The following is a 27,882-nucleotide window of genomic DNA, read 5'->3' on the forward strand; positions in this document are numbered from 1 at the left end:
ATGCTTCTGTAATAGATTCCTGCAGACTTGTATTTTCCCAAACACAGCACACAACTTGGATAGAGTTTGGTGTTTTACAAAGGTTCTCTACATCTACACTCTTCCCACTCCTTCTCCTAAAAGTCCTGCAGCCTTTGTCCTGCACTTCTTGTGTGGGAGGTATCATAAGCAGAGAGCTGTGAAAGGGTTAATGAGCCCAGGCAAAGTTAACAAGGGATGGGCAATAAATGGCTCCAGCTGTGTATAATTAACTGTAATACTGTGAAGTAAATGACTTTTATTGGCAAGCATGTCATAACTTCATTAAAAGTCATATTTACAGCCCTCTCACATGGAATGAGTGCTTGTGTAGTCTGCAATTTAATGAGCACTCATTTTCACCTTGTTCCAATTATCTCCCACCCACCCCTCCCTCTCGGTGTGGGGAGCATGAAGATGAAATACAATGGGAGTGTAATTAAGGCTGGCACGGATCCTTTCAGGAAATGTTTTTTATTCCAGCACAATCACTTCTATTGCTTACTACTAATAATACTTTTTAAGTGTTTAAAATACATAATTTTCTTTGGTCCCCAAAGTGTTACTTAAATAACAGTTATTAAAGAATGTCTCTGTGGGAAAGGTTTCCCAGGCCCAGAACCCCTGATAGCTGGGCACCTGAAATGCTGTGTCTAATGAGGCACAGTGACCTAACTGAGGCAGTGTACACAATAGGAAATTAGTATCACTTAAGAGGAAAATTGCAATTTAGCTTAATTACAACTATATCTGTGCTGTGCAAACCAGTGGAAAGCCCCCGTAGTACCTGAAGAAAGTTCCTTTTCTCTTTCCAGAGCGTTGTTCTGCGTAGCCCAGTGCTGCCTCCTGTTATCCAGGCACTTGCATTCCTGATCAGGTAGCCAGAAAGGTCCAGGAGGAGGTCCAGATCAGACTTCTGAGGCTTGTGTGAGACTAGAGATGTGAATAAAGGAAAGGCAGTCAGACGTGGGACTTGGGTGTCTACAGTGCAGTATTTCTCCTGGCATTTAAAAGCAGGTACACAACAGGGCATCTCAGTTTGGGACATGACTTGAGTTCTTGCATGCCTTACCAATTTACAGTTCACTTTCATTTTACAGCGAATGGCATGACTGGCCAAGCTGTTAGCAAGGTTGTGTTCTCATTTTGTCAGCTACACATTTCTCATGGGCTGTACAGTAAGTATAACAAGACTGTTTTTTCAGCACCAACTATGTTGTGGTCCCAGTTCTTGACTGACAAGTCACACTTAATAGCTCAGCACAGCACCATATGTGGACCTAGTAGAGTGGCATGAGAGCTTGCAGTTGGCTTCTCTTTGTATTGTAGAGCAGCAGTCATTCCTGTACCGCTGCAGGGCCTCATTACAGATTTCAAAGTGGAGATGATGCTGCCTGTTGTGGTAGCTGAGCAATCTTTGGGAAGAAGGGGGATGCATTCCTCTGATGGATGCTAACAACTGATATCCCTTGGGATCTACTCAGGGGTTCAGGATGAAGTAAGGGTTATGGGAGATTAATTACTGGGCACTGCAAGTGACGTGATTAGAAATACATGATAAATGATTTATCTCATGGCACAGTGTAACAGCAGAGCAGTCTGTTATTCTTACCAAACACACATGTTACGTTCACTGCTAAGAAATTGAATTAAAAGTTAAAGATCAAGGACTAGATCCCTTGCAGCTATAAATCAACTGAGAAATTACAATTCATAGTAGCTACGAATTTGAACCAGATAGTTATGCAGATCCCTTAAAAAAAGAAGCCTCAGTGGGGGCTTTAGCCTGATATCTATGTACCAGTACTGCTCTGCTTGGGCTAGTTAACTAGTTATAAGAATGTTCAGGGTTAGCATGAATGATATTCCCTTGAGATGGTAAAGCAGCGATGCTGGCCTGTTTGGGCAGCATTGCCAGTGCCTCTCCAATAAAACTACTTTGATGTCATCTAACAACTCACTTATTTGCTCCCACATAAGGGGACAGTGATGAGGCCAATTATTTTTATATGAAATGCCTAATAATTAAGCAAACTGTAGCTGTTTGTAGAGTGCTGACAACACTTGTACTTGATTGAGAAAGGCTGGTAAAGCTTAGTAAAACAGAGCACCTGCCCTAGCAGGAAGAGTACCCCTGCCTTGACTCATCTGGCAGGAGCTGAGCTCTTGTCTCACCTTAACCCTAACCCTTTCCCAGACTACAAGCTATTAGCTGCTTTTGTGACCTTGTTTTGGCACTAACAAAGCTGCTATATTATTCATAAGCAAGAAGATCAGATGAGTTGTGTGAATTCTAACAGCTGATCTGAAAATGCTACAGCTTTTTAAGCTTTGTAAGGATGGGAGGGTTATCTTAAGAGGCCTGTCAGCGTAGATTACTGTCTGTGTTACAGTGATGCTTGAATGCCTCTAACAAGGTAATCCTGTGCCGAGCTGAGTGAGACACCCTCCACGTATTGCAGATCTTGCCATGCAAACAGTCGAGATAACTTCTTACCCTATCTTGGCAGTGAGGGGAGCTGCAGAGGCACTAAGAAGTCTGGAGAGGCTTTACAGCCAGCTGGGTAACACTTGCCTTCCAGTGACAGTGTAGCCAGCTGCCAATTTATTTATCCAGGTCTGTATAACGGGTTGCAGTCTGCAGAGAGCTGTGTGCCACTGGTGCAAAAGGGAGCACAAGGACAGCCACTAATGAGCATGGGTTGAGGTTGTCTGTGCCCCGGTGCCATTATAACAGCACGTGTGTGTAACTCTGGTGACTTGTCTGAGGTTACACAAAGTCTGTGCAAGAGCTGATCTCTCAGGTGGAGTTTTTTCTGCACAAGATGTTGGATTCTCCCAGTTGTTTCTCTATGCAACACAGTGTCCTGAACCCTTCCATGAGCTCTGCTGAACTCTGGCACCTTTGAACAGTATTATCAGAGGGTTCGTGGTTGTATTTAACAGTGCAAAAATCATTCAACTGACATTAAAAGAAATCCATACTTTTCTAGGAAGCTAAGGCTGAAATCTGGCTTTTGAGAAGTATTACCAATCTTTCCGAAAGATTTTGGTCATGTTATCTTCAGACTTAGCATAAGGACAATGCTGTCACTCTAAAGAATGAAAGTGCAGTTTCTGTGTTGTGACACAAACCTGCAGCAGCTTCCCAGGACGTCTTGGTTTGACAGAGTACAGATATGTCTATGCTGTATCCTCCGGAATGTTTTCCCATTCACTTGCTTTCCAAAGACTTGATGCAGTTACTGTACAGCCTTGTTTAGCAATTAAGATGCTCTCCTGCATACTTTACATCATGAATATCATTGATAATTGTGCAATACAGTAATTGAAGATAGCAATGATTAATTCCTGCGATAAAACTTGTCCTTGGAACAATTGATTTTACTGCCAGAAATGTACAAGCATCCTGATGGAAATACTCTCACATAATTATTGTTATTAGTTTAAGCTTGTTGGAGGAGGGAGAAATGAAAAAATCAATTACTTTGGATTTGTCATCACTAATCTGTTATGATCACTTTAATACAGCAGTGTTATAACTCAAGGCATGGCTTTCCTAATTCATGAGCTATTAGAAAAGTTTACAGAAATTGTAAGAACTGAAAAAAAGGAAAAAGAAAAAGATATCACAAGAATTTTTTACAGCTGTTAAGTTGTAGGACACTTCCTTTTCTAATGCCCCTGTCTTATTAAAAAAGCAATGATGGTAAGGGGGGGAGAGGGAGGAGGTATCAGCAAGTGGTTCTGATGTGTCAGTACTGGATCATCACAGGATGGGTATCAAGGGGCTAGAGGGCATCACAGAGTTGTCTTTCGTACAAGCCCATTAGTAGTTTGAATATTCTTAAGTTGGTATGTTACCCTTACTTCCCATACCTTGGCAATTGTATGACTTCTGTGTATCTGCTGTTTGGCAAGTGAGGGCAATAAGCAGTTCATTTGATTTAGCTAATGCTCTAAAATTTCTATAGTTAAAGCCATTTACAAAGAAGCTGTTGCCCCCCCATCCATAAAGGTGGGAGAGTAGCTCGGATCCATGGTGTAATCAGGGAAACAGACTGTAACAAGCAGTGCTCTAGTAGTGCATGGGCTCCAGATTGTAGCAAGTAGCAGTTGCACGCTGCTGGAGCAGGTATTAAGCTGATAAATCATCAGTGCATATTCTGTGAGGAGGCTTTTAAAAGAATTATCAGGAGCAGGAAGCAGACTGGTAGAAAAAAGGAATTTTCTCTCTAATGGCAGCTGGAGGAGGTATTTACTAGGAGCTGTAATCAGAGCTGGGTAGGCTATAGCACAAGAGTGCCTTTGTGAGGCGGGTGGTGTGTTGCAGCATAGGATGGATTACAGTTGAAATAGACCTGCAAAATGATTCATTTTTTTTTTGTTTAGGTAGTGTAGTATAGAAACTATCTCAGAGTTCTGCACTTATGAAACAAAACAACTTACCAGAGACTGAAACCAAAGAGGGTTTTTCCCATTGCATTCCCTACAGAAAACTTCTGTGTGTACGGGGGTGTTGAGCTGGGTCTCAGGATGGGCAGAGCTCTAGATGCCTTTTTGGGCAGCTCAGTGCCTGACCCACTGTCCAGACTGCAAATGTGCTCAGGTCTGACCCAATGGTTAGATGGTCACTATTTGTGCTGATACTGAAGTTCTTCTAAATCACCCCCAAAATACAGGAGGGCAGGTAGCTAGGGTCTGTGAAGTGACTGAGTGCGCTAGTGATCTGGACTATTTCACTTCCAACCCTTATTCTAAGGGTTTAAAAAGTACATTCTGAGTCCGCAGAGAGGAATTGCTGTATGTATCTGTTCTTATATGAGTTAAATATGTTAGTATTACTGCACATCAAAGACCTTTGTGTATTTGTACGTGTACCTGAGGCCAGTACTATAGTTTTGTATTGTTAGAAATCCTTTTAGCTACAAGAACATTAAGCTGAAACCAATTATTTACAGAGTTGGTGAAATGAGCCCTCTGTCTACTTTGTAATAAGAGCCTACAAGGTGTTAGTGTTGTTATTGGCCCTGTCAGAACTCCTTTCCAGAATGTAAATCTATGGCTGACTTTTACAGTGCTGGCCAAGGAGGTTCTGTGGCTAATCAATATTTTGTGGGCAGTGAGCCAATGTTAAGGCCAAAGTGTTGAGTAATGAGAAAAGCAAAGAATACACGAACTTGATGCTTTGAAGTTCCATTGTCAGTGTAAAGATTTAGGATATTGCATCTGACCTGCAAATATTTCTCGGAAACCTACAGCATTAATGTTTGGACAATCCTGCTGAAAATCATGGGTAGGAACATGATAAAAGAAGTATTTGAGCACTGAAATGAGATGCTATAGTACTGTTAATTTTAGTGACTGGGGATGATGTGAATATCACGGATGTTACAAATGGCAAGTTACCAGACAGTAGATTTTTGTGGAGATTACACTCAGGTGGCCCCAGCAACAGTGGGAGGTCACTTCATTCATTCTTAAGTGTACTTAACAGTAAGCCCTGGCTAGGACCATCAGCCATAAAGGTAACAAACTGCCCTCCTCTGGGGGACAGGAATACAATTCTAATGGTCAGGGGGGTCTCTGGCTGCTGTGTGTCCTCTCCTAGTTATCTTCCTGAATTCTGAGAGCTTTGTGACAAAGCTGTGCAACCCAGTGCTCATCAAAAGAATCGAAATGCCAAATATGTCAACATGCACTGAAGCTTCTACTTCAAAATTAGTCTCCAGATTATCTGATTCATCATGTTATGCCTCTTAATAGAGATTAACTGATTGTTTCTGCTTTGTAGTATATTTATGTGTCATTATCGTGGTTATTCATTTCAGGATGCTATTGCACTCTTTTGTTGCTGATGTTTTCATGGGCACACTACATCACCACATACATGGTCACCCTAACAAGTCTGTGCTCAGCTGCGTGTCATCCTAATATCTTGCTTGCTGAACCTGCAGTGACTGTATGAATATGCTGCCCTGAATGATGGATTTATATTATGATAATGTGAAAAACTTAAATGCTCTCACTAGGGCTTAATGAATGCATCCCAGTTAAAAATAATTAATTCTGTTCTCAGGGATTGATTTGGACCACAGGATCAGTAGTGTAGCTAAGGCTTCTACCCTTAGCCCTGAAAACAATTTTCCCAGCAATGAAGATTAATCCTTTTTTATTGTGTTGATGAAATAACAACACGATCATAAAGCATAAGAGAACAAGGGGAAGTTGACAAAGTATATCTTTGATTAATTGCTGTAATAGATTGCAGGTTGCTGACTGAGGAAATTTTTTCAATACTCATTTTTCAGTGTTTAAAACCTTAATGTGAAAGGGGAAGACAAAGAAGAAACAGCTAGCTAAATGCCATGAACAATTTTATGCATGTGAGCCACCTAGCAGAGCAGCCTGAAGGACAGCTGCTGTTACCTTGAGTGGGAACTCTGAGACAGCAGGATAGAAGGACAGTGCAATGGTTAATGTGATAAAGTGGGGCTTCGGACCTAGCTGCAGTTCCTAGCTTCCACCTGGGTATCTGTAGTTTTATCTAAATTATGTTAACTAAATGCTAGAGCTTGTACTGAAATAGTAACTTTCTTTGTAGCATGTATGTGGTGCTTATCTTCAGTCTGGGACAGGGTCCTGTTACCCCGAGGAGCTCACCTATGTTAAAGATGACCATGTGCTGGAGGACTTTGGGACTGAATTTTTCAGCTCTGCAGTGTCACGACAGAACATGTCAGCACCAAGGTAAGAGACTTCTCTACATGTTGAAAGTAGCATTGTTTTGTGCAAAAAGCTTGTTGCAAAAAAAATATAACCTGTATTTTTAACTTGTTATTTGGTCATCCACTGAAATTCCTTGGCATTTGAAAATCTGAGGAATTTGTAAACTATTGGCAGTCCACAGATGATGAAACTGAAGCATGGGGAAATGTAGAACTTGAACTTAAAGAATTCTAAGCACAGCTCCACAGTTTTCCAAAGCTTTTTCACTTCTGACTCCAGCAGGGGCTGTGACAGCTCAGAATCTAAGATCACACCTCGGAGTGCCACTTGTGAAAACATTAGGCAAAGTGACTTACTTAACTTATCAGAGAATCAGTGGTGCAGACAGGTCTAAACCCAGGGTATCATGACTCTTCCAATTAGTTTAGGTAATTAGGAGAAACAGTGATAGTCACTAATTAAGAGTGGGTTGTTGCTCAGTTAGATGGGCTTTGGTACATACACTTCCAAAAGAATGGAGGACAGATCCCCAGGAGGGACAGTTACTCTGGTAAAGATTCCAGCAGCTGTTCCAAATGATGCACCATGGACCTGTAAATTTAGCAGATTTTGTTTTCTTTTCTCGTTTTGAAACTAACTGCTGTCACATTAGAATCAGCTCAACTATTTAAAATTTTCCCCAGAGAGGCTAGTAATTAAAGTACATTTTTCCCCTTCAGTTGCCAATCATGCAACTCTAAAGTGGGTCGTCACCTATCTTGTTAAACAAAAATCCTCATGTTCAATAAGCAATACAATTTCCCTCTAGGGAGGGGAAAAAATCAAAATCAGGAGGAGATTGAGGTGCTAAAGAAAATGCCTGTGCTTGGTTTATTGGACCCCCATCTCCTGGAGCAAGCAAGTCAGACATACCATGACGTTAGGTGCTTTTTTACACATTGTGCTGCTTCCATGAGCTCAGTTCATCATTTGCTTCTGCCTCCTACAGAATGCAAGGAGATGCAACCTATTTTTGCCGGTGAGAATTTACTTCTTTCAGTTTATTTTTGCCTGGATGTAAAGCATACAGATAATATTGCATCTTAGCTAACCTGAGGTGCTTTGGAGAGCTGCTGAAACTTGCCCTACAGACACCTTCTAGGTTCCCTGGGAAGGCAATTGAGAATGGAAGAGCCTGTACTAATAACGAGCATAAAGTTGAGAGGAGTGTAAGCAGTGTCAGGGATTTATCCTGATACTGTAGCAGGGCTGGGTTCTCTGTCTGAGGAACAGCTGCCTCTCCTCGAGCAAAATAAGCCATGACTGGGAGATGTTTGCTTGCCCTTTCTGGAGGGCGTACGTGGCTGCCCTCGCTCTGCACTCCCAGACAGGCACAGCAGTGGGGAAGCGATGCTGCGAGGTAGTGGTAGGAGCACAGAGGATGCTTTCTCTGCCCATATGCGTTAGTTAGACAACTCATTCCTTCAGCTACCTGAGAAGCTGACTTTCCTGCAGCTATCTCCGTGACATAATGAGCTGCCTGTCTCCTGACACCGGACCCTGGGAGAAAGGAGGCAGAGCACAACCTCTGCCAGGGCTGCTGCCCCAGCAGCTTGATTCGCAGCGAGGCGTCGGCAGTGCGGCAGCCTGCAGTACCATCTGCTGGCTGACACCACCTCTGCTCCCGTGTTCCATCTTCGTCTCAGCAGAACTGTGTTCCCTGCTAAATTACCTTCAAACTACAGGAGAAAGCACTATAGCTATGGAAAAATAAGCATTTGGACATGCTGCTTCTATTGGACGGTGGGGCAGTTATTTCTTTAACAGACCTTAGATGGGTGCAAGCTATCAGGCACCACAAACTTTCTCAATGGCAAGTTAGTGCTATGCAAATACAGCAACCTCATTTAGTAATAGCTTCATGGCCCATTATATTTAACTGATTTTTACTGTAATTGTTTGAAGAACTTAATGAATTGCACTTAACTATTTAATATTTATTCATGTAATAGTGAGCTGATAAACCGAATGAGGGACAAGGCACTGTTTGATTTGCCCTCTGTACAGTAAAGCAGTCCTGTTCTAAAAGGGGCAGAGAACTCAGCACAGGATAAGGCATGTGTGCCTATTTTGATTCCTCTCAACCTCCTTTACCTGTCCTGAGAAAAGGTGGCTCTATTTTTGGAGCTTATATGGCCACTAGTAATGCCCAACAAAATGCAGAGGATAACAAACTCCATTTATAAGCAGCTCAACTAGCTTTATGTATTATAGCTCTTGCTTCATGATCTTCAGCTGGATGAAATTAATCACCGCTATTAGTGCTATTACAGCACTGCACACTTTCATACAACGGCTCTATAAACATTTAAGCTTCGCAAGCCCTGTTGGTGGAGCTCCATAACAACAAAAATGTCCGTGACTTTTGCGCCCACGGTAAATCTCATATGGATCCTATAGAGGAGTTGATGTACAATCATGTAGCAATTGTCTTGTCTGCTAGCATTAGATACGGAGCCACAGTGAAGATGAGTTATCTGCCATGCAGACAAGGAGCTTCAAGCATGGCCCTTTAACACCGTGGTGTGCTGTCCTGTATGTGCAGCTCTCTGCATTTTAATATGCCAGGCAGTTGAACTTGCTTTTTTTCCTATGCATGAGGCGCTGTGCATGTGGCAGTAACTGGGCACTCAGGGGGTCATAGGCTGAAACAGTGTCACCTCAGAAACAGGGCACAGAGCTGAGGCAACAGAATCAAGGTCATAAAACCTTGCTGCAGAGGTGGAAAACAAGACTCAGGACTCACGTGTGTTATGTATGCTAATAGCTGTAGTAGAGCTGAACTCTCGTCATAGATAGATGCTGCTTATTGGAATATGTGAACTCTGTCAAGGGGTTGTATAACTGATGCTAATGAGAATTGAGACAGCACAAGATAATATTCCCATGTGGAAGTGAAACAAATGTAGTTCTTGATGCAAAACATTCATATAAACAAAGCCACGAAACAAGAACTTGTGAATTCTCCCTTCTGCATCAGAACGTCCAGATTTTGCATAACTTCTTGTATAGCTCCACAAGAATTTCTGGTTTTATTTTTATATAAAGCACTGTATACAACTTGCAAGTACTATCTTAGTATTTCTGTGGCACACTTTTAGACATTTTATCATTATTCTTCATTTAAAATGTCAGCCTTGTTCTGACAAATCTTCTGTGCTTGGTTTGAATAGCTTTACAGGTGTCAGGCCAGAGCTGTCAGAAATAGTGATAAAGACTGCACATTTTCTTTCCTAAGAGTAAGCATAAATTCCCGTGTAGGAAGACTGGATTGAACTGTTACTGCAAATTGCAGGTTTTCCTATACATCAGGATCTCTCCACAGTAAAATCTAGAGACTATTTTAGTTAAATCTGGAGTTTCATATTTAGCAAAATAGTATTCTTCCTGTCTCAAATACATCTCGCCTGTTAAAGCTTTCCTTTGACTTCCCATCTATTTTCTCTCCTGCTGGGCAGATACACATGTTTACAAGGGGTCATGACAGAAAGCTCCTGTCTTGATTGCTCTGTTCCAGCCAGGTTCATGCACCAAGCTTTGTCACCGTATTCTCTAGGCACAGGAGAAAGAAATGGTTAAGAACCAAATCTCGGTGGGGAAGGAGTTGTGGGTCATGGGATCTCAGTGCAGAAACATGGAATTTTCTTCCATTTCTACACCTTTCCAAGCTCAATGTGAGGGTAGGGAGTCTCAAGAAGAAATTCCCACGCTGCAGACTTCTGCCCAACTGTTTTTAATTTGATAGTCCAGCTTCTCTCCAAGCATCAGGTACTAGCTGGAGTCAGCATAAGGACCTGATGGGCTAATGAGCTGATATGGTTTGCCAGACTACAGCATCCTTAAACTTTCTCCATTTGCACCTTGGCAATATTGCTTACATGTCAAAAAGATGGTTACTACAGCATGCGGGAAATGAGGGTTGAAAGTCTGCCACAAGACTAGGGAAAAATAACTGAGAAACATCACTTTTGAGATGAGTGTAGCTGTTGTCCACACAGGTAACTCCTTGTCACTTTTACGTAAGGGTAAGGGTGTGATTTCTCTTCAGTCACAAGGAACTTCTTTCATCTGTTTCACTATATTCCTCTGCAAACCCCCTAACAGTGTAAGAAGCACATGTAGGGTTTCCAATTAAGAGCTATGAATAGTAACAGTGAGGATATGTGTTCTGAAATCCATCCATTAATCAAACACTTCAGTGTGCAGATGCAAGTAATGTTCCGCTAAAATTGTAGTAACTTTAAAAATTGTTTCAATGTAAAGTCTCTCTTCCCTTGTTCTCCCTGCTGAATTGCATTTATAACAGAAAAGCCAATCCAAACAGTAAGAGCTTACTAAGGAAAAACAAGTCAAAACAAAAAGGCAATTTAAATCTGTGCAATTTCCTCAATTTTTCTTGTATGTCCTGGTTGCTGGTCCTCAAGGGATAGCTGCACTTTCTGATCAGTACTAATACAAAATTCATATTTGTCTGGGCTATTATGTGCAAAGTAATAGGTAATCCCTCAGGTTAGAGTGAAAAGCAAGTCAAACATTGCAGGAGACCTTTCCATTTTGAAAGATTTTGGAAATAAGCACAACACAAACATATAAGGGGATCCAATTATATGTAAACAAACTGTTATTGCAGTCTCCTCCTTAGAAAACACAATTAGATTGCCAACAAGATTGCTTTTGGATTACTTGGATTAAGCATTGTATTCAGAGGCTTATGAAGTTCCTGGGATTTCATTTATTTCTGAATCTTTAAGTTTTAAAGCTCGGTTATAAAGGGCTTACAGGTTTCCATCATGTACTAAGGTGCATCTGCACAGTCCTCAAGTGCATCTATTCCTTTGAACAGATGTTGCCGTGGTAAAATGTGGTTCCTGGTGATAAGGAAATGGTTAATCCATATCTAACAAAGATATATATATATAATACTCAACTTGCTGAGTAACCTGAAGTTAATTAAAAGAACCTCACAGACATAAAGAAATATAGAATTAAGGCTTCACTTTCTGATAAAGTACTGAAATCACTTTAGCTCTGTCCTAGGGGGAGATCTGCCTTCTTTCTTTGCATGCAGAGTCTGTAGTTATAGAGTACAAGAATGAAAAAGTGATTCAGCTAGTCTTTCTCCATCACCAGTTACTAGAACCAAACAGTGAAAATGAAATTAAAATGTTCAAGAGAACTGTCACCTTCTGCAGGTTTTGAGATTCAAAGATTTTTAAATAATATCTGATTTAATGTTTTATGAAAAGACTCCATTTAAGTTTCATTAAAACCCTGACTCCATTTCATCAGCCTTCTCACAATGATGTTTTCCCATCTTAACCTCCTTTTTAGTGTCAGGTGCTTCAGAGGGCAAGAAACTTTGAAGTGCCTTAAGTAAAATTCTTATGTAGTAGTCTTGTCTAAGATTGTCTTTGGTAATATTGCATTATATTTGTGCTCAAAATGATTTGTGGCTTCTACCCAATCTTCTCATTTTATACTAGACTTAATTGTGACAGTAGTCACAAGATGCACTACATTCAAAATCCATCCTGAAGGTGCCATACAAACCATTTCTTACATTTGGCTTTTTTCTGGAAAAGTAAATAGAGCAATGAAACTTCGCCTTAGTTGTTAGTGTTTACATATTGTTCTTAAAGTTTCTCATTCATGCTAAGTTTGTACAGGTCCATTTTTCTTTCCCTGGGGTAGCTGTGAAATTATTCCTAATTTTACAAGTGGTCACTAATGCAATGACGGTGAGAACAGGGCATTTGGATATTACAAATGGGATTGGGAATTCTGGACTGGAGTGAACATGACAGTCAATTCAGCTATTCCAGAAGCTTAAGTTATGCTTGCTCTATTAATGTGTAACCTCAAGTCTTCCATGAATCTAAGCTGATAGATCAGACCTGCCTCTTGGTGGGGAAATGGCTTGTACTCTTAATCTCCAGACTAACTTCTTTTGGCCGTCTCTTTCCAAATGGCTCAAACAGAAGGGTATTGAAAAGACAGAAATATGAAACAGGCACAAAATCACCAACTATCCTACATCTGTGAAGTAGGGCAGTACAGTGAATATTCTACTTATTTTTCTCTTCATTAAATATCCTTTTCTGCTTGTTGTGGAGTCTTTCTCATAAAGGTAACTTAGTCTCTGGCTGTCAAATCTTGTCTAATTCTCCACTTCCTTGATTATCTCTTGCAAACATTGCTGGTTTGAAATATCAGGCAGCTTTGAACCGTGGTAAATAATTCATTTTTTTTTATGAACTTTGAAAACTTGGTGCATCATTTTATTCCCCAAAGTGAATCTGCCTGGCACTGCTGTTTTCAGAACAAACCTCTGCTACAAAGGATAGATAGGAAATCAAGTCCTGAAGGAAGTGGTGAGGGATGCATGAATGAATTCTCCTGAGAAGGGCAGTTGGGTTGTTGCTTATCTGGTGAATTCCTTTCCAGATGAGAATTTCATGAAAGAATAATAACAAAGCCCCAAGTTCACAATTCCCGTTTTTCTCATGGGGCTCTGGATCCTTCGGTTTACATAAAGAGACTGTTCACAAAGTGTGAATAATAGTGAAAATAAAACTTTAAGTGTTTTTATTTCCCTTCTGTTCCAGCTTTCTCATGGCTACAAAACAGTAAGTTCCTTCCTTGCTGTATTTTCTGCTTAACTGCCAGGCCTATTTAAGTGTCTTTTGTAGCAGTTTTCTAATTTCACTATTGGTTTAATGCCACCTCCCTTCTTTTTCCTAGTAGTTGATTGTAAGAGAATGCAAGATCTGTGTATGTATTGTACTAGACCAATCTAACACTTGTTTTGAAACCAAATAGGAAAGAGGATAAGAATGTTTCTCACTGGGATGCAGCAAATGTCTGTAGTTCAACATAAGGTATAGGAACAGAAGGTCTTCAGGATTACTCTGACCTTCCATGGATTTTTCAGTACACTGAGGACTGCGACATAAGCATCAGTGCTAACAAATGATTGCCTGTTCTCTTGAGTAGGAATGAAGTGGTATAAGATAATTGTGACCCATTTGGCCTGAACAAAAACTGGTGCTGCATCACTTATCCTTTGTGATCAGAAAGAATGAAGAAAAATTGACCATTGTTCCATTTCTTGTTCAATTTTTGGAAGTCACTGATGTTACAGCCAGCAGACCTATTATTTTTCCCTTTTTCTTTTCAGGAGCTAAGACTTGGTTTCATTTAGGATATGTGAAAATAAAAAGATAAGTCTTGCTACATTTCTGGTGTAATTAACAAAGTTTAGGTTAAGCTTTTTGCCAACAAGTATAACAGTAACAGCAACCAAAGAGGAAGATGTAATTGTGCCAACTAGAGAACCTTTCTTTTCTTACAAATTTTCTCTCCATAATTTGGCTTCCTTACAGAAGCTTCTATTTGTTGAATTGAATGGGGAAACCTGAATGATGAGTTCACATTCACAGATCAGTGGTGAATGATGCTGGAAAATTAGGTGGGAAGGATGACATTTTCTTACAGGGACAGTGAAAATGAGGGTTAATTTTAATTTCCAGAGCTTTCCTTTTTATTGTTTTAAGGAGTAGCATTTCCTGCACATATTGAAACCAAGAATAGAAGTGGGTGGTGTGGGGGTGAGAAATAATGTGGTGAATCAGAATTTGAATGCTATTAAAAATCTATTGATGGGTCTGATTAATTATTTCTATGGCTGATGGAATGCCAGACTCTATAAGATAGCTTAATTATTTTCTAGTTAGTGTTAATCTCAGTTAAAGAAAACTCTAAACTGGAGAAAAAAAAGATGACAAGAAATGACTATTATTCATGAGTCTCTTAATCTATAAAACATCTAAGATGTCATTGCGTGTATCTTTGCTTTACTTGTATTTTATTTTTTTAATGATCAAAACACTTTGTTCTCAAGTTCTTGATGAATCATTGTGTGACAGTTCAGAAAAGATCTAAATAGATGATCGCTTTCATTAAGAAATGAAACTGATGTAGGTGCAAGCCTCTATACAAGTCATGGGTGCCTAGGCAGTTGATACTTTCTATGTATTTGCACAATACATCTGAGGAAAATTAAGTCATGTGAACTGAGAAAGACCTCTTCCTGAAGTATATTCACATGCTTAAGCCCTCAGTTTGGAAGTGGAAATGCCTAATTACTTTTTGATGTAGAGCTTAAATGTCTAGCCTTAAGTCCCCTAAAAGAGTCAGTCAGTATCTCATGAATTGCACACAATATTTTTAAGGCTCTAAAGTTTGCCTTAGGTACTGGACCATTTCTGCTAGTGAAAAGATAACCTATAATCTATAGCATTTGCTTCCAAGTCTATTAAACAGGTTGTTGAGGTAGAACTTGATCTGATCAGAATTTTATGAATATGTGGTGGCAATAAAATAAAGCAAAATACCCAATTCAGCACATCTGCTGACTGCTCTGTATTGATCAGAGCATGGTAGCACAGTGAAAGAGAAATGTAAAGGAAGCTGGTAACTGTAGCGATATCTAGAGGAAACCACTGTGCTGTAAAGTCATAAAAGCATGCCATGTAGAGAAACAGAGCTATCTGATTTTGGGGAAAAAAGCCTTTATGTAGAAAAACAGCATTAGGCTGAAACTTGTATTCTCTTTTGAGAAGTTAAGACAAAGGACGTGCTCCTACTGAAGCTTGCTGAGTAGCGTATAGACACCTGGCTTCGGGTATGCCTGTCAGGCGATGCTCTACTGCAATTCATAACCTTCAGTTATTGAATAGACTTCAAACTACTTTCTTATTAACATTCTCATATATTCATGTGATACAAATGATCATCTTTGTTTTGGCGATCCTGTTCATAGGACAGGGACCATGTAGGCAGCACTATGGGATTCTCTGCGTCTGCTGACCCTTTTGTATGTTAAGGCTAAGTGGCATCAGAGTTCTTAATTGCTATAGAAATAAGAACTAGGATCTCTGCTAAAATGGAAAACACATAAGGACATGTCTGTATCTTTATTCTCACACAGAAAACTGGAATATATTGCATATATTAACGTAATGATTTCTTTAGAAATTCAGGAGGCAACAGGTAGTTCCCATCTTAATACATATACACACAACTGGTTCTTAATGTGCTTTAGAAAGCTTCTGCTGCCATACCTCAGAAGTTAGTGACTGATTCACTTGATATTTGCGTTAAAAGAGCAAGCCAGCTTACCTCCCTCAATCCTTGGTGTTAATTTACTGAGGCCTCAAAACTTCCTCTGTTATTTGGGGAATAAATTGTGCCTTGATATGTCAGGACACTACTGTGATAATCTCACTAATTGTAACCTGCATGTGATTTCATATATAATGGTTTATGCGTATAGAAAGATATATTTGAATGTAGAATGATTCAGTAAATACTGTATATTTAGATCATGCTATACCAACTTTATCTGGCAATATTTCTGCTGAGTTCATTACGCCATAAGCCAGTGCCCCTTTAAAGTATGCTCAGACTGCTCTTGCAATACTACATTTTACCTCTGAGGCTGCATGCAGCATCTCTTTCATCTGCTTCTTGCTGTATGTACATACATCTTGTGCTGCTGGTTTCACGCAAAGGAGTCACTTGCATGCTGCCAGAACAGATGGCCATTCTGATTTCAGCTTCTGACTCAATTGCTCCGTTTCCTAGCAAGCTGAGTGCCCGAGTGTTTGCATGTGTCCTGTGAAAGGAGGAAATGAACACTTCTGTTATAAATTTGTATCTGAATTTCTACCATTCCACTAAAGTTGGCATTTCCTAATTGTACCTGATAAAAGCAGATTTGGGAACGCCTTCCTTTACCAAAAGGACTCCTAAAATTCCCATGTGGTCAGCGCCCAAAGAAAAGAACTGGCTGTATAGGTACCCACATCAGGGTTCTAACAAATAGATGCTGAATTCACTTGCAAACTGGCTGGAGGACAGAGAGCATTGCTGGCAGCCCTTTCTATTTTATTCTGCTGTGTCTCAGAATAACCATGGAATATTGCTGGAGAGGGGGGAAAGCCTCTCTAGCTGTGCTGTTTAATACCTGGCATCACTGCAGTTATCTTAATAACATGAAAGCTTAGACTAGATGGTTCAGTTGGTCCTTCGCATTGTAATGTTCCTCCATTGCTTTGTAAGCAATTTCATGCTGTAAGCTAACGGAAGCTGTCAGTTCCAATTTTGAACACTTTCTTGCTTTTACTGGAACCCTTTACAAGATTCTAAGGTACGTATTCTGGGGAGAAAAGGCCAATCTGCTAAAACACCACCTCAGTGAGAACAGCTGGTTTATAATCTTCTCTTTGGAGGAAAAATAAAATTAATAGGTCTGTTTTTGAGCATTCATGGTAGATCTGTCGTCTGTTCCTCAGCCCAAATGACAAGTGAGTTATACAATGGGGCTTTGAAAAGTTCAAACCATATTGCATAGCAGATGCTCTGATACAATTATTCAGTAACTCCACACAGATTCCCCATTGTCATCTCCTTCCCTTGAGGCAATTTATGACCAGCTCTTTGCAGCATTACGTTATGACTACATTAATCCTAAAGATGCATTAACCTCACCTCTGGCTTTACAAATTTTTGTGAAGTTCACCTCTCTACTGCTCTTGCCACTTCCATGCACTGGGTTTGTTCAACACTGCATTTTGTTATTAGCGTCTAAGGTGCTCAGCCTGATACTTACACTTCTTTTCCCCCTTAACTCTGTTCTTCTGGTCTTTGTATGTTTAATTTATCCATAAATCCCACTGCAGTAGTGTCCTGAGAGGATAATGATAGTTATCCTTTCTGTCATGTCTCATTTCCTAGCCAGTCTTGCCTAAAATTAACATTGCTTGGCACCTCTCCATGTAGAAAATACCAGGTAATGTCCACAGTCATTATTTCAAATATGTTCAATTACTGATACTTCGCTGAATGTGCACCTAGGAGTTTTCATCTTTTGTTTTGAAACTTCTGCTTATTTGCTTATCTCCGGTGATTCCCAATTTTCTGGTTCCTCTGTTATTTCGTTACAAATGTTGGGGTTGCAGTGACAGACTGTCTTTCTTGAGTATGTTGAGATGTAAAACTGAAAAGAGTAGCCAAGCTAATGTTTTGGTTGCATAAATTTTGTTTGCCCAAGACTCCTATATAGTTAATGAAAACCTTCTCTGAACATGGCCTGTGAATTAAAAAGGTCCCTTTGTAATACACAGTAAATGAAGATGCATCTCTTGAGTAATTTCTTGTATATTATGTTGGTTGTGACTGCACCAAGTGACCCGGGCATTAGCCAAAACCCAATATTGTAGCTGCCCAAGTTTTTCCAGGTTTTTCCTTGGGCAGCCTGATTAGCAGAGTTGTTAATGCGAACATCTTCTGTCTTAGCAAATGTTATATGCCGCTACACAGAACAAAGAGCTGCTCTTATTGTTACTAACCTCGCTGAACTGAGGGGACAGTGGGAGAACAAAGCAAACCATTTTCTGACAACTCTCTAAAAGCTGTTGTCAGACTAGATACAGAAGAGATACTAACTAGGTAAATGGGAACGTTGTTTTTAACCAGCAGAGAGCAAAGCTGTTGGGAAAAAAAAAAAAAACTCTGTTCTCTAAATCGGAACTAAATTGCTGAAAAGTTGATAGTTGCTCATTTCTTAATTCTACATCTGCCAAATGGGGATAACACCTTTTCTGTTTTGCCTCCAACAATTAAGTTCTGTGCCTCAAGGACTGTTTACAATGCTCTTGTGGTGTGTGTAGTACATGGGATATTGTTAGAGTTCTTTGAATCTTGCTGTAATAAATCAGGAGGCTTGTGCTGGATGGATATCCAAATGTTATCAAACTACTACATCTTGGCCGGAAGTATAAGTCAAAATGGGGAAAAAAAAAAAGTGAACGAGAAAGTTTTGATTAATAATTGACCCGAGTTTCCCTACAGGTACTGTGCAGCCTGACTCTCTGAACTGCATCACCCATTCGTCACCAAATCCCTCTGTACCAACACTTAGAGCTGAAGTTTAACACGTTGACCTCCAGTTGATCTCAAGAATGATATTATCCTATCCATTTCCTAGAAAATTACAGTTCTTTGCAGAAATGCATTAAACTATCAGGTCTTGCTTATTAGGGATTTCTCATAGGGCTTTTAACTCCAAATGAGCTTTGAGACCAACTAAATCTCTGAAGCTGTAGTTTCCCTCACTGCTAGAAATGAAAAGTGTGTCTTTGCTATAACGAGAGAACAGGTTTGCGTGTTTTAACTTGGGTAGCAGTAGGCAAGGGTTGTTATATCTCAGATGGAAAGTCTCAGCATTGCTAAATAGCAGATTGGCTTGGGCTCTTTAGCAGTGCTGATCTGATAAAAATATTGACTACCGTGTGTTTAACATTCCCTTTCTCCTCTTCCTCTGTGGAATCACCCATAGGGGTATTGTAAGGGTGTTTCTGGCAGTCTGAAACTCTTAATCCATTATCAGGACTGCACTAACAAATACTGTTCTGCCAAAGGAGACGTGAATCTTTTCTGATCAGTTCTTGACATCTATATGATTCTGGGAATACTTAAAAAGTAAACTATGTAGATTTAGAGTCCACTTTATGTATCTGCTCTAGCTGGTAGCGTCAGCTTTATTGCTTAAAACAAAAGCTATTTCTACACTTGCATGAATGGATCATTGCTATTTTGCAGGAAAAACAAGAGAAATGGTGGTGGAGTGTACCTTAACCTGTGTCAGTGTTGGTTCAGGTAAACACAGCAGCCCAACACTGACATTCTTTGCTGGAAGTTGGAAGTGAAGGCTACCTATTTCCTAGCAGTTCAAAGGTGGAAGACGCATAGAGTGAAAATTGCACAGTGGATGTTATATTTACTCTGAGGATAAACCAAATTAGGGCTGGGTTCCCAAGCCAGATGAGAAGGATTAGCACCTTTCCATTGACATCTTGCATCTCTTAAGTTGTGGACTCTTTTGTAATGGTCACAATGCTGAAAGCTCAAAGCATCTGAGTGTCTTTGAATCTCACAGATGGCTGAAGATTAACTCAGCATTTTTTCATATTACTGAAGTACTGTACAAACATGTAGACTCCAGTTCTTTGAAAAAAAATATAATGAGATACCCTGTATGAGAAACCAAATGTTTTCAATGTTCCCTTGTATGTCACAGGAAAATATATATTCTTTGCTTACCACAGCCTGTCATAGCTTGGCTGGCCTGCAGTTTGCAGTGGCATCATGCTAAGGCAGTTCATTTTTCCTTGTGAGATATATAATAGAAGTTGGTAGACATTGCGAGAGGATGAACTAGACTGTAGCCCTGGGAGTGCCCTCATTCAAACGCAGCAGGACAGCTTCTCAGCAGCACAAATGAGAGCTCTTGAAGTGGGGGCTTGGGATCTAAATGGTCTCAACCTTTGAAAGCCACTCCCTTCCCACTGTGATTTTAAATTCTTCCTTTGCTGGATGGAAAGGATTTCTTCCTTTGAGAGCACAGTTTTGCCTCCATATATTATATGGGAACTGGGGGAAATGCTAACCGTTGCCTGTAGTTTGTCTATCAGGTAACTTTGTATTGATAGCAATGTGTGCAGCATGATGTATATGCTGTGTGTAGCTGTACAGTCAGGTGTAATGGCTCTTTCCTGTGTCCATTCAGCAGGCTGCCTCTCCCCTTATTGTTAGCAAGACAGCAATCTTGCATTATTACCAGCTCTGGTAACAGACATGCAGTATGGCTGGATTTAAATCACTCTCAATGAGATATTTCCAAGCTTTGCAACTGGCTTAAATGAAAAACTTGAGAAAAGCAATAACAATTCATAATCTTCTAAGTCAGAGCTATAAATCCCCCTCAGCTTGTTAATTTAAACAGAGGTATTGTGCTGTGAAAAGGGACCAAATATAAAAACTCTGCAGCCAGACAGATCTTAGCAGGTTCTACCATTAAAGTCTCTCTTAAGCAGGTCAACATGAAGAGCAGAACATATGTCTACTTGAGGGAAGAGATGTATAGTCTTCAAATTTCCTTTTTGGCTGCCACAGCTTATTTCTTCTGGCTCTTCTTTGCCACCATGTTAAATAGTGGTTGCATTCCTTAGAGGACAAGGCAAGCAATCATCTGGAATGCTGCTGGAAAGTAGCTGGACTTCTGAAGCACTTCTATTTACCATGAGCTGCTGTACAGCTTCTCAAGATGGGTTTGTAATGCTTTAAACAAGTTAGTGCTTTAGCTTTCACTAGTAAGGCTGAAGCTAATATAAAAATGTCTAGCTATGAAGCTGTAATATTTTAACTAAACCTATATGAAGTCATAGTTAAAGGAGCACGTGTTTGTGCACAGGCTGGGTCTAAGCACATTGGCCTTTGTAGCTGAAGCAAAAATACAGCTCCCTAGCTGCAGCAAATTCCTCTCTTTATCAAGCATTGAGACACTGTGTGATGCCACTCAAAAGAATGGGATGCAGCACTTAACTGAGGGCAGTAGTCCTCTTGTGTGCCAGTAACTGCCCTCTACTGCCAGAATATCCTTCAAACTATTCAGTGGTTTTGACACTTGCATGAAAAGGAAGGTAGGTCCAGGAGTGATTATGCCATGGTAACATGTCAAATCACGAGGAAGCAAAGTTGCTCTGAACAGAGCTGCATGTCATAAATTAAGCAACTCTAGATCACTTTTCATAACACCAGCTGCTTAGCACAGACACCCCCATCCTTCATTGTACTGGACCTGTCATCAAACTGATGGGTCTACCCATCACCTGGGTTGTGATATTCAGATTGGAAAAAAATACATTTTTTTTCTGCTAAATAGAAGCTCAAGTTCAATCCTTTGTAAATAGGTCTTATCAAACCCTCAAAATAAAGTGGAAAGGAAGATACAGTATCTAACTTCATGGTAACTGGCTATACAGCTTAATTATAAAAACAAAACCACATAAAACAAACCTCTATTCAAAGAGTCAAATGCCTCTGGGTTCTCTGTCTTTGCTATGAAAGGCTGTCTCTTTCCCTCCCTGAGCTGTGATCATCATATTTTAAACACAAGCTTTCTGACTTGAAAAGCAGAAATGAGGTTGAGCACAATGCAGGGTTTCCCTTCTGGAGCCAGCTAAAAAGATTGATGAAATAACAGATAGTCTTTAGCAAAATAGCAAGTGTACCTGACGGGAACCACATATCCATTCAAGGAGTATAATAGCAAGAGCAATGCATTTTAAACATACTCCCAACTGGTCTGTCAGTAACAAATTGGACTTGTCACATTCTCCAAACAGTTTTAGTGAGAACATTAACAATGTTAATGATCTGTGGTCTCAGCAGGAGAAAGAAGTTTGGGTCTAGTTCCAGGAAAGAACGGAATGGCTTGCAATTGTTTTGTTCTTGAGACTGTAGGCTTTTCAAAAAGTATATGATGTAAGCTATTGCTCAGTGTGGAAATTCAGAATTGGTATTCATTATGCACGTGGTCATATAAATGCGTCAGCATAAGCACAACGTGACTCACTTGGTATGAGATTTCAGAAATTTACTAACACATTTCTGAAGATCACGTAAGGGCTAGAAATCTTCGTCACCCCATTCTGGATACTGAGATGCTGTGAAAAATTTGGGCTTTGCTTATACCCACATGTGGGTTTTAACTCTCAGAACTATTTCAGACAGTCTGTGTGTATGTACAGTGTTCCCATTCAGGGTAACGTTACTGTTTGATATTTGTAGGACTTTCCCATAAAAAGCAGAGTAATCTCCTTTTTCTGGTAGCATCTTGCTACGTGAGAGAAGATGTGAGGCTCTTTCACAACTGTTTGTATAAGATCTACTACAATGGGACCCTCATCTAGATACTGTTGTAGTAACATAACAGTAAAAATCCTCATAGTCATCCCTTTAAATTTTTCACTCTTCCTGATTTGAAATAAAGAAAAGAATTCAAGACAAAAATATCCCATATACCCTTTCAAGTGCTTAAGCCCACGCAAAAAATGAAAAAATAAAGTATTTTGGTTTTCTTCATTTAACAATCTTATTGTATTACCTGTCTTGCTCAAGGTCTAATTCAAAGTAGAATACTTGATGAGGAAACATGTACATTGTCAAGTACACAGGAAAATAGAGAAAACAATCTACCTGTTTCTCCTAATCTCTGGTAATTATGCCAATGACCCAGACTCAGAACACATACCTAGAGGAGAGAGAAGCTTGGAATGATGAGTTCAGGTTGAAGCCAGATGGTAATTAATTCTACAAAGAAAAACACCATAATTACTAAAAAGTAATAAAACTTTACATTATATTAAAGAGCCTAATATGTTTTCTAAAAGGATTCTATTAAATCTAGTGCATTAGGAATATGCTATTTATAACTGCAAGCCTTGCAAAATGTCAATAGCTTGGTATTTACCTTGGAAATTAGGCAACTACATAAAAATAAATAATTATATTTAAAAACACATTTAGAAATTCTTTCATTAATGAAATAAATTATATAATCTTAATAAGGCCTGTGGTGCATAATTGTTCTAATTCCTGAAGCTCTGAAAATAAAAGCCATCAACAGAAAATGAGAACAAAACCCAAGGAAAATCTCCTCTTTCTTGTTTCCGTTTTAAAACCAAAAGGCTGTGAATTTAAGCCACTTTTAAGGAGAACTCAGAACTACTTAGAGCTCTGGGTCATGGTGTGGGAAGCTGGGTCGGTTTGACTGTGGATGCCCTGGAAGTGCTCAAGGCCAGGCTGGATGGGGCTTTGAGGAACCTGGTTAGTGGGAGGTGTCCCTGCCCCTGGCAGGGGGTTGGAATTGGATGATCTTTAAGGTCCCTTCCAACCCAAACCATTCTGTGACTGGGACAGGGATGAGAGGATTGTCGTTCGTATATGATGTAACCACGTGTGATATAACATGACTTCTCCTTACATGGCTGATGGGGAAGTAACTGATTATTACAGCTGATGTTGTCTTGTTCTCTGCTACTGATTATTTTTCTGTTCAACCACTCATTTGTGCCTTAAAGTGAAGACCTGATGCAGACTTCAGCACGACATGGTTTCCTCCCTGGGCCAGTAGAAAGACATTTAAAGCAATAAACGCAGACTTACTTCTGGGTGGTAGCTTCTCAGTGGAATAGAAAACAGCTCTTAGGCCAAAAATCTCCCTATACTAAAGAAATGTTTTCTCATATGTTTTGCTCTGAAGATGACTATTGTGTTTTTTTTTAAGGAAGTGTCACTACCACATGTATACATGCTTGAGCGTAAATAGAGTTTGAGTTTACTCTGCTAATACTTAAGGTAAGGCAATGTTCTTTCTCTTTATGAAGAAAGGCAGAAAATAGAGATGCCAAGTCTGTAGGGAGAGCTAAATGCATTCACAGTCTATGCAGTCATTTGTTCTGGGAAAAATTCCATCGCAGGTGTGCAAAGGAGCTTCCAAAACATCCCAATTACATCTGAATATTATTTTTGAAAATTGATACGCTTTAAACAAGTTGTTGTTTTAGTAAATTTTAATACGTTGCTGGTTTACCTCAGGCATGAGGTTGATTGCATGCGAACTACCCTCTCCATGACTGGCTGGCATCAGGTACACCTCATGTGGTAAAGGCTCAGCCTAGAGGCCAGCCTGGCTGGGCATCCTGCTGACTGAGCAGTAACAGTGAAGGTTAAAGGGCTGTAGATCTTCATCACAGAATGCTCTGGCTGGGACCAGGCATGACAGTATGGATGAATATGCTTTTCTATTGCTTGTGTGAAAACTGCTTCTTGGTTCATTTCTGCACCAGACTGCCAAACCAAGTTGCAGAACGTGCCAGGAGATTTAGGTATACTGTTACAGAAATGAGCAAAGATAAAAAGGCACTTTAAACAAGCCTTTAATGATTTTTAACTTCAGATCATACCTGCAGGCTATGGAGAATCCCTTCACCTTCTGCTGAATGCTGGGGTGCTCATTATGACAGCTGTTTAGTGCAGAAATAACACCAGGCAACATTTTAGTACTGGAAAAGGTCGTATTTGTTTTGCAAGGATTATGTGGCTTTTAATGTAGTAAATTAGAGTTTCCTGAATGGGTTTGAGTCCATGGCATGAAATCTGTGTGCCAACATCTCTGTACAGTCTTCAGTGGAATGAAAATAGTCTTGCAAAAATTGTCTTCAGTTTGATGACTCCAGGTGCCCAGAAAAGCTACCATCTGTCTCCTTCAAAGGTCAGCACTGCCTCTTTGACGTTGTTCCTTCACTCATTGTTTCTGACTGAAAAAGATCCTGCTGTAGTGAACTAACACCAGTATCTGTCCTCCTCATGTGCAGACCCTCAGATGATCCTTCCTTACTTCTTATCTAATAAAGCAACAGACCAACATGATAGCTGTCACAGATTTTATACCGTGTTAATAAGTATTTTAAAAAATCCTCCTAATTCTAATTTTATTATATTACACATTGTTTGCACATGACATCTGCCCATTAACTTCTATTGTAGTCCCACTGGTTCCAGAAAAACCTGCATTAATTAAACCTGTTAGGATGCCACGCTCTCACATGCCTACAGCAACATTGAGTACATTATGCTTTGCTTGATCAAGATTTTTGGTTTTGGAACAAGATGAGAGAAGAGAAGGAGATAGCAGAGGTACAGGTAGGGCAGTAAAAAGAGGATGCTTCTGAGTTTAAATATGTTTATGCTGTCAACAGAAGAAAAGGTGGAATTTCCTGATTAATCTGGGAGAATAATAAATAAATAAAGGCAGAGAATTTGTGTGTTCCTGACTAGAAACGGAGGGAGGAGTACAAGGAAGTAAATGCTAAACCACCAGGCTCCGTTCTCACAAGCTCATCATCCAGGTGGGCTCCCTTGTAGCTCCTGCTCAGAGGCAATAAATGTTACAGCTTTACAGTGAGGAAAAAATGAGATCTGCCATTCCCAAAGGATGCAAATACATCTCTGCCTATGACAAGCAGTTAACAATACGGATAGCATCTGCCTGGGCTTTTATCATGATTTAAATTTGTTTTCCATTCACTAGGCTCGATTGCAGGAGAGTAATATTGAAATGTGCATGAACCACTAGATACAAATTTTATTACCACCTCTGTGGTGCACCTCCTATAGAGAGAACTTTATGAGGGGAAAAAGATCACAGGCTACTTTGTCACCTCCAATATTTGTAGTGCAAATTGGAAGAAGTAATTGTTTTTCTAATAATAGAGAAAATTCTTGGCTGGAGGCATTGTATTGTTTTAGGCCGTGGCTAGGTGATGTAATCTGCACTATATGGAGTCAGCGATCTGCCCTTGCTGTGATTGGTTTGCAGGATTACTTCTTCCCAATCCTGCAGATGATATATCAATGCTGGGGGCCTTACGGCTGTCAGACTCATTAAAAAAAATGCATGCCCATTTTTCACAGCTATGAAGTTGTTGGCACCTCTGGGTAGTGCTGCAGTCCCCAAAACACAAAGAGCCAACTTTATGCAGGGTAAATGACATTGAACATCACTGAACCCTGGTAATAATAAAAGAAGCTCTCCCTTCCTGTGGGCAAGATGGGATTTAAAATGTACAGGACACAACAGGGCAGAGTCCCTTTGGCTCCTACTGGTTTAATGCAGAGGTTGCCTATGGCTGTGAAGCACTGTCCAAGCAAAGGACACCCTGCCTCCTGCAGAAAGCTGCCTCTTCCTCGCGGCAGTGCTCTTAGCACACCTTGGAAGAAAGAGCTGGCTTGTCTTAAAATGTTTTAATAGTAGATATGGCTGACCTGACTCGAACAGAAACTGCTCAGAAGTCCAAATGCCCTGATAACACATCTGGAGAGATGGTAACCCCTGCCACGAGAGCCAAACACATGGCAGCAAAGAATTGTATGTGATGCAGATTCATTCTCTTCAAACTGATTACCTGTTGGTAAAAGTTGGCAGCTGGGAGAAACAGCCTTCTGCCTCTTACTGACTGATTTCTGTGTCTGGGGCACCAGTCTCAAAAATCATGTTTCTTCTTTTATTCTGAATTATTGGTATTCAGGCACAAAAAGCATACATACCACATTACAGAGAGAACACAGCACTGCAACTGGATGTTCAAACAGATTTTGAAAGGGTTTCGTATGAATTTCAAAGGATTTTGGTTCACGTGTTCTGCGAACTGCATGAAAAATGCAATTTGGGTCAGGTTTGGGTCAGTATGTTTATATTTTTCCCAGTGTTTACATTGAAGTAGTGCACTGTCACTTTGCTGTCAGTTACGAGACAGGAGCTGCAGCCTAGTGACGCCCAGGTACTTTTACTTTTGCTGCAGTTATCAATTAATTCTGAGTGATCAGAAAGGCAAATAATGCATACAGTAATAGTGTCCAAAAGATATTTTCAGCCTCTAATTACAAGATTCAATCTGGGCAATTTGATTCAGTTTTCACTTCATGAGAAGGTTATTTGTGGGATCCTTCAGATTCCAATCTGCCAAATTCCCAGTCTGTGGGCTATAACTGCATTTATGGATCTGTAAGAGCAGGGATCTCAAACCGAGGTTCTCTGATAGCAGCAGACTTATGTGTGCAGGTCTCCAAATTCAACCAGTGTCTTATTCAGGGGGCAAGAGACTTCTCTCCCACCTTTTTGGAGCTATAAATGAACTTAAAGATTAACCGCTAATTAGAGTTGTAGAAAAGAAGGCAAATGTAGAACAACAGAAAGCATTCCCACTAGTTAATGTAAATCGATGCTATCTAATTAGGTTGGGCTGAGAGGGACAGGTGTCAGCTGAGCTGCAACTAATAAGGGCAGAAAAACTCTAAAAGAGATTAGAGCTACCCAAGGGCCTCTGCTTCTTCTTGCCAGAGCAGATGAGTAGCAAAAGGAAGGAATTATAGAGAAGATGCTGGAATTGCTTTGGTCAGTCTATGTAGGCTGCAGCAGTTTCAGGTTTCTTTTCCTTCACAGATGCCTTTTTCTTTGTCTTTGCTGGGTGGCTATCACGTGTATGTGATGTATTTGTGTATGCTGCACATGTATGATGAAAGTTGTTTTTTTTGCCTGATTTCTGTTTCGGATAGATCACAGGTTTGATACCAGGGTATCATTCAGATTGAATACATGCAAAACATTTCAGGAATATTTAGTTGAAAACT

At 40.1% G+C, this 27,882-nt stretch overlaps 1 protein-coding gene and 1 long non-coding RNA gene across 9 annotated transcripts in view; both read left to right on the forward strand.

Annotated features, from left to right (window-relative positions):
* Positions 1-2,548: 2,548 nt before the first annotated feature.
* LOC311424224 lies at positions 2,549-9,733 on the forward strand. The gene is made up of 3 exons (XR_014686028.1): positions 2,549-2,635; positions 6,623-6,768; positions 8,242-9,733. It is a non-coding gene; the product is annotated as an uncharacterized lncRNA (long non-coding RNA).
* A 17,803-nt stretch (positions 9,734-27,536) lies between these two features.
* The window catches only part of KCNU1 (potassium calcium-activated channel subfamily U member 1), a 179,789-nt gene continuing 179,443 nt past the window's right edge, over positions 27,537-27,882 (forward strand). For 5 of the 8 annotated variants that reach the window (XR_014686021.1, XR_014686022.1, XR_014686023.1 and 2 more), the window contains exon 1: positions 27,537-27,676. The gene's annotated coding sequence lies outside the window, so the exon portion shown is untranslated. Of the gene's footprint in view, positions 27,733-27,882 lie in introns of all 8 variants that reach the window. The other 3 variants (XR_014686025.1, XR_014686026.1, XR_014686027.1) reach the window with 3 other exon arrangements.

This window comes from Aythya ferina (genome assembly GCF_964211825.1).
Source record: "Aythya ferina genome assembly, chromosome: 27".
NCBI classification, from domain to species: Eukaryota; Metazoa; Chordata; class Aves; order Anseriformes; family Anatidae; genus Aythya; species Aythya ferina.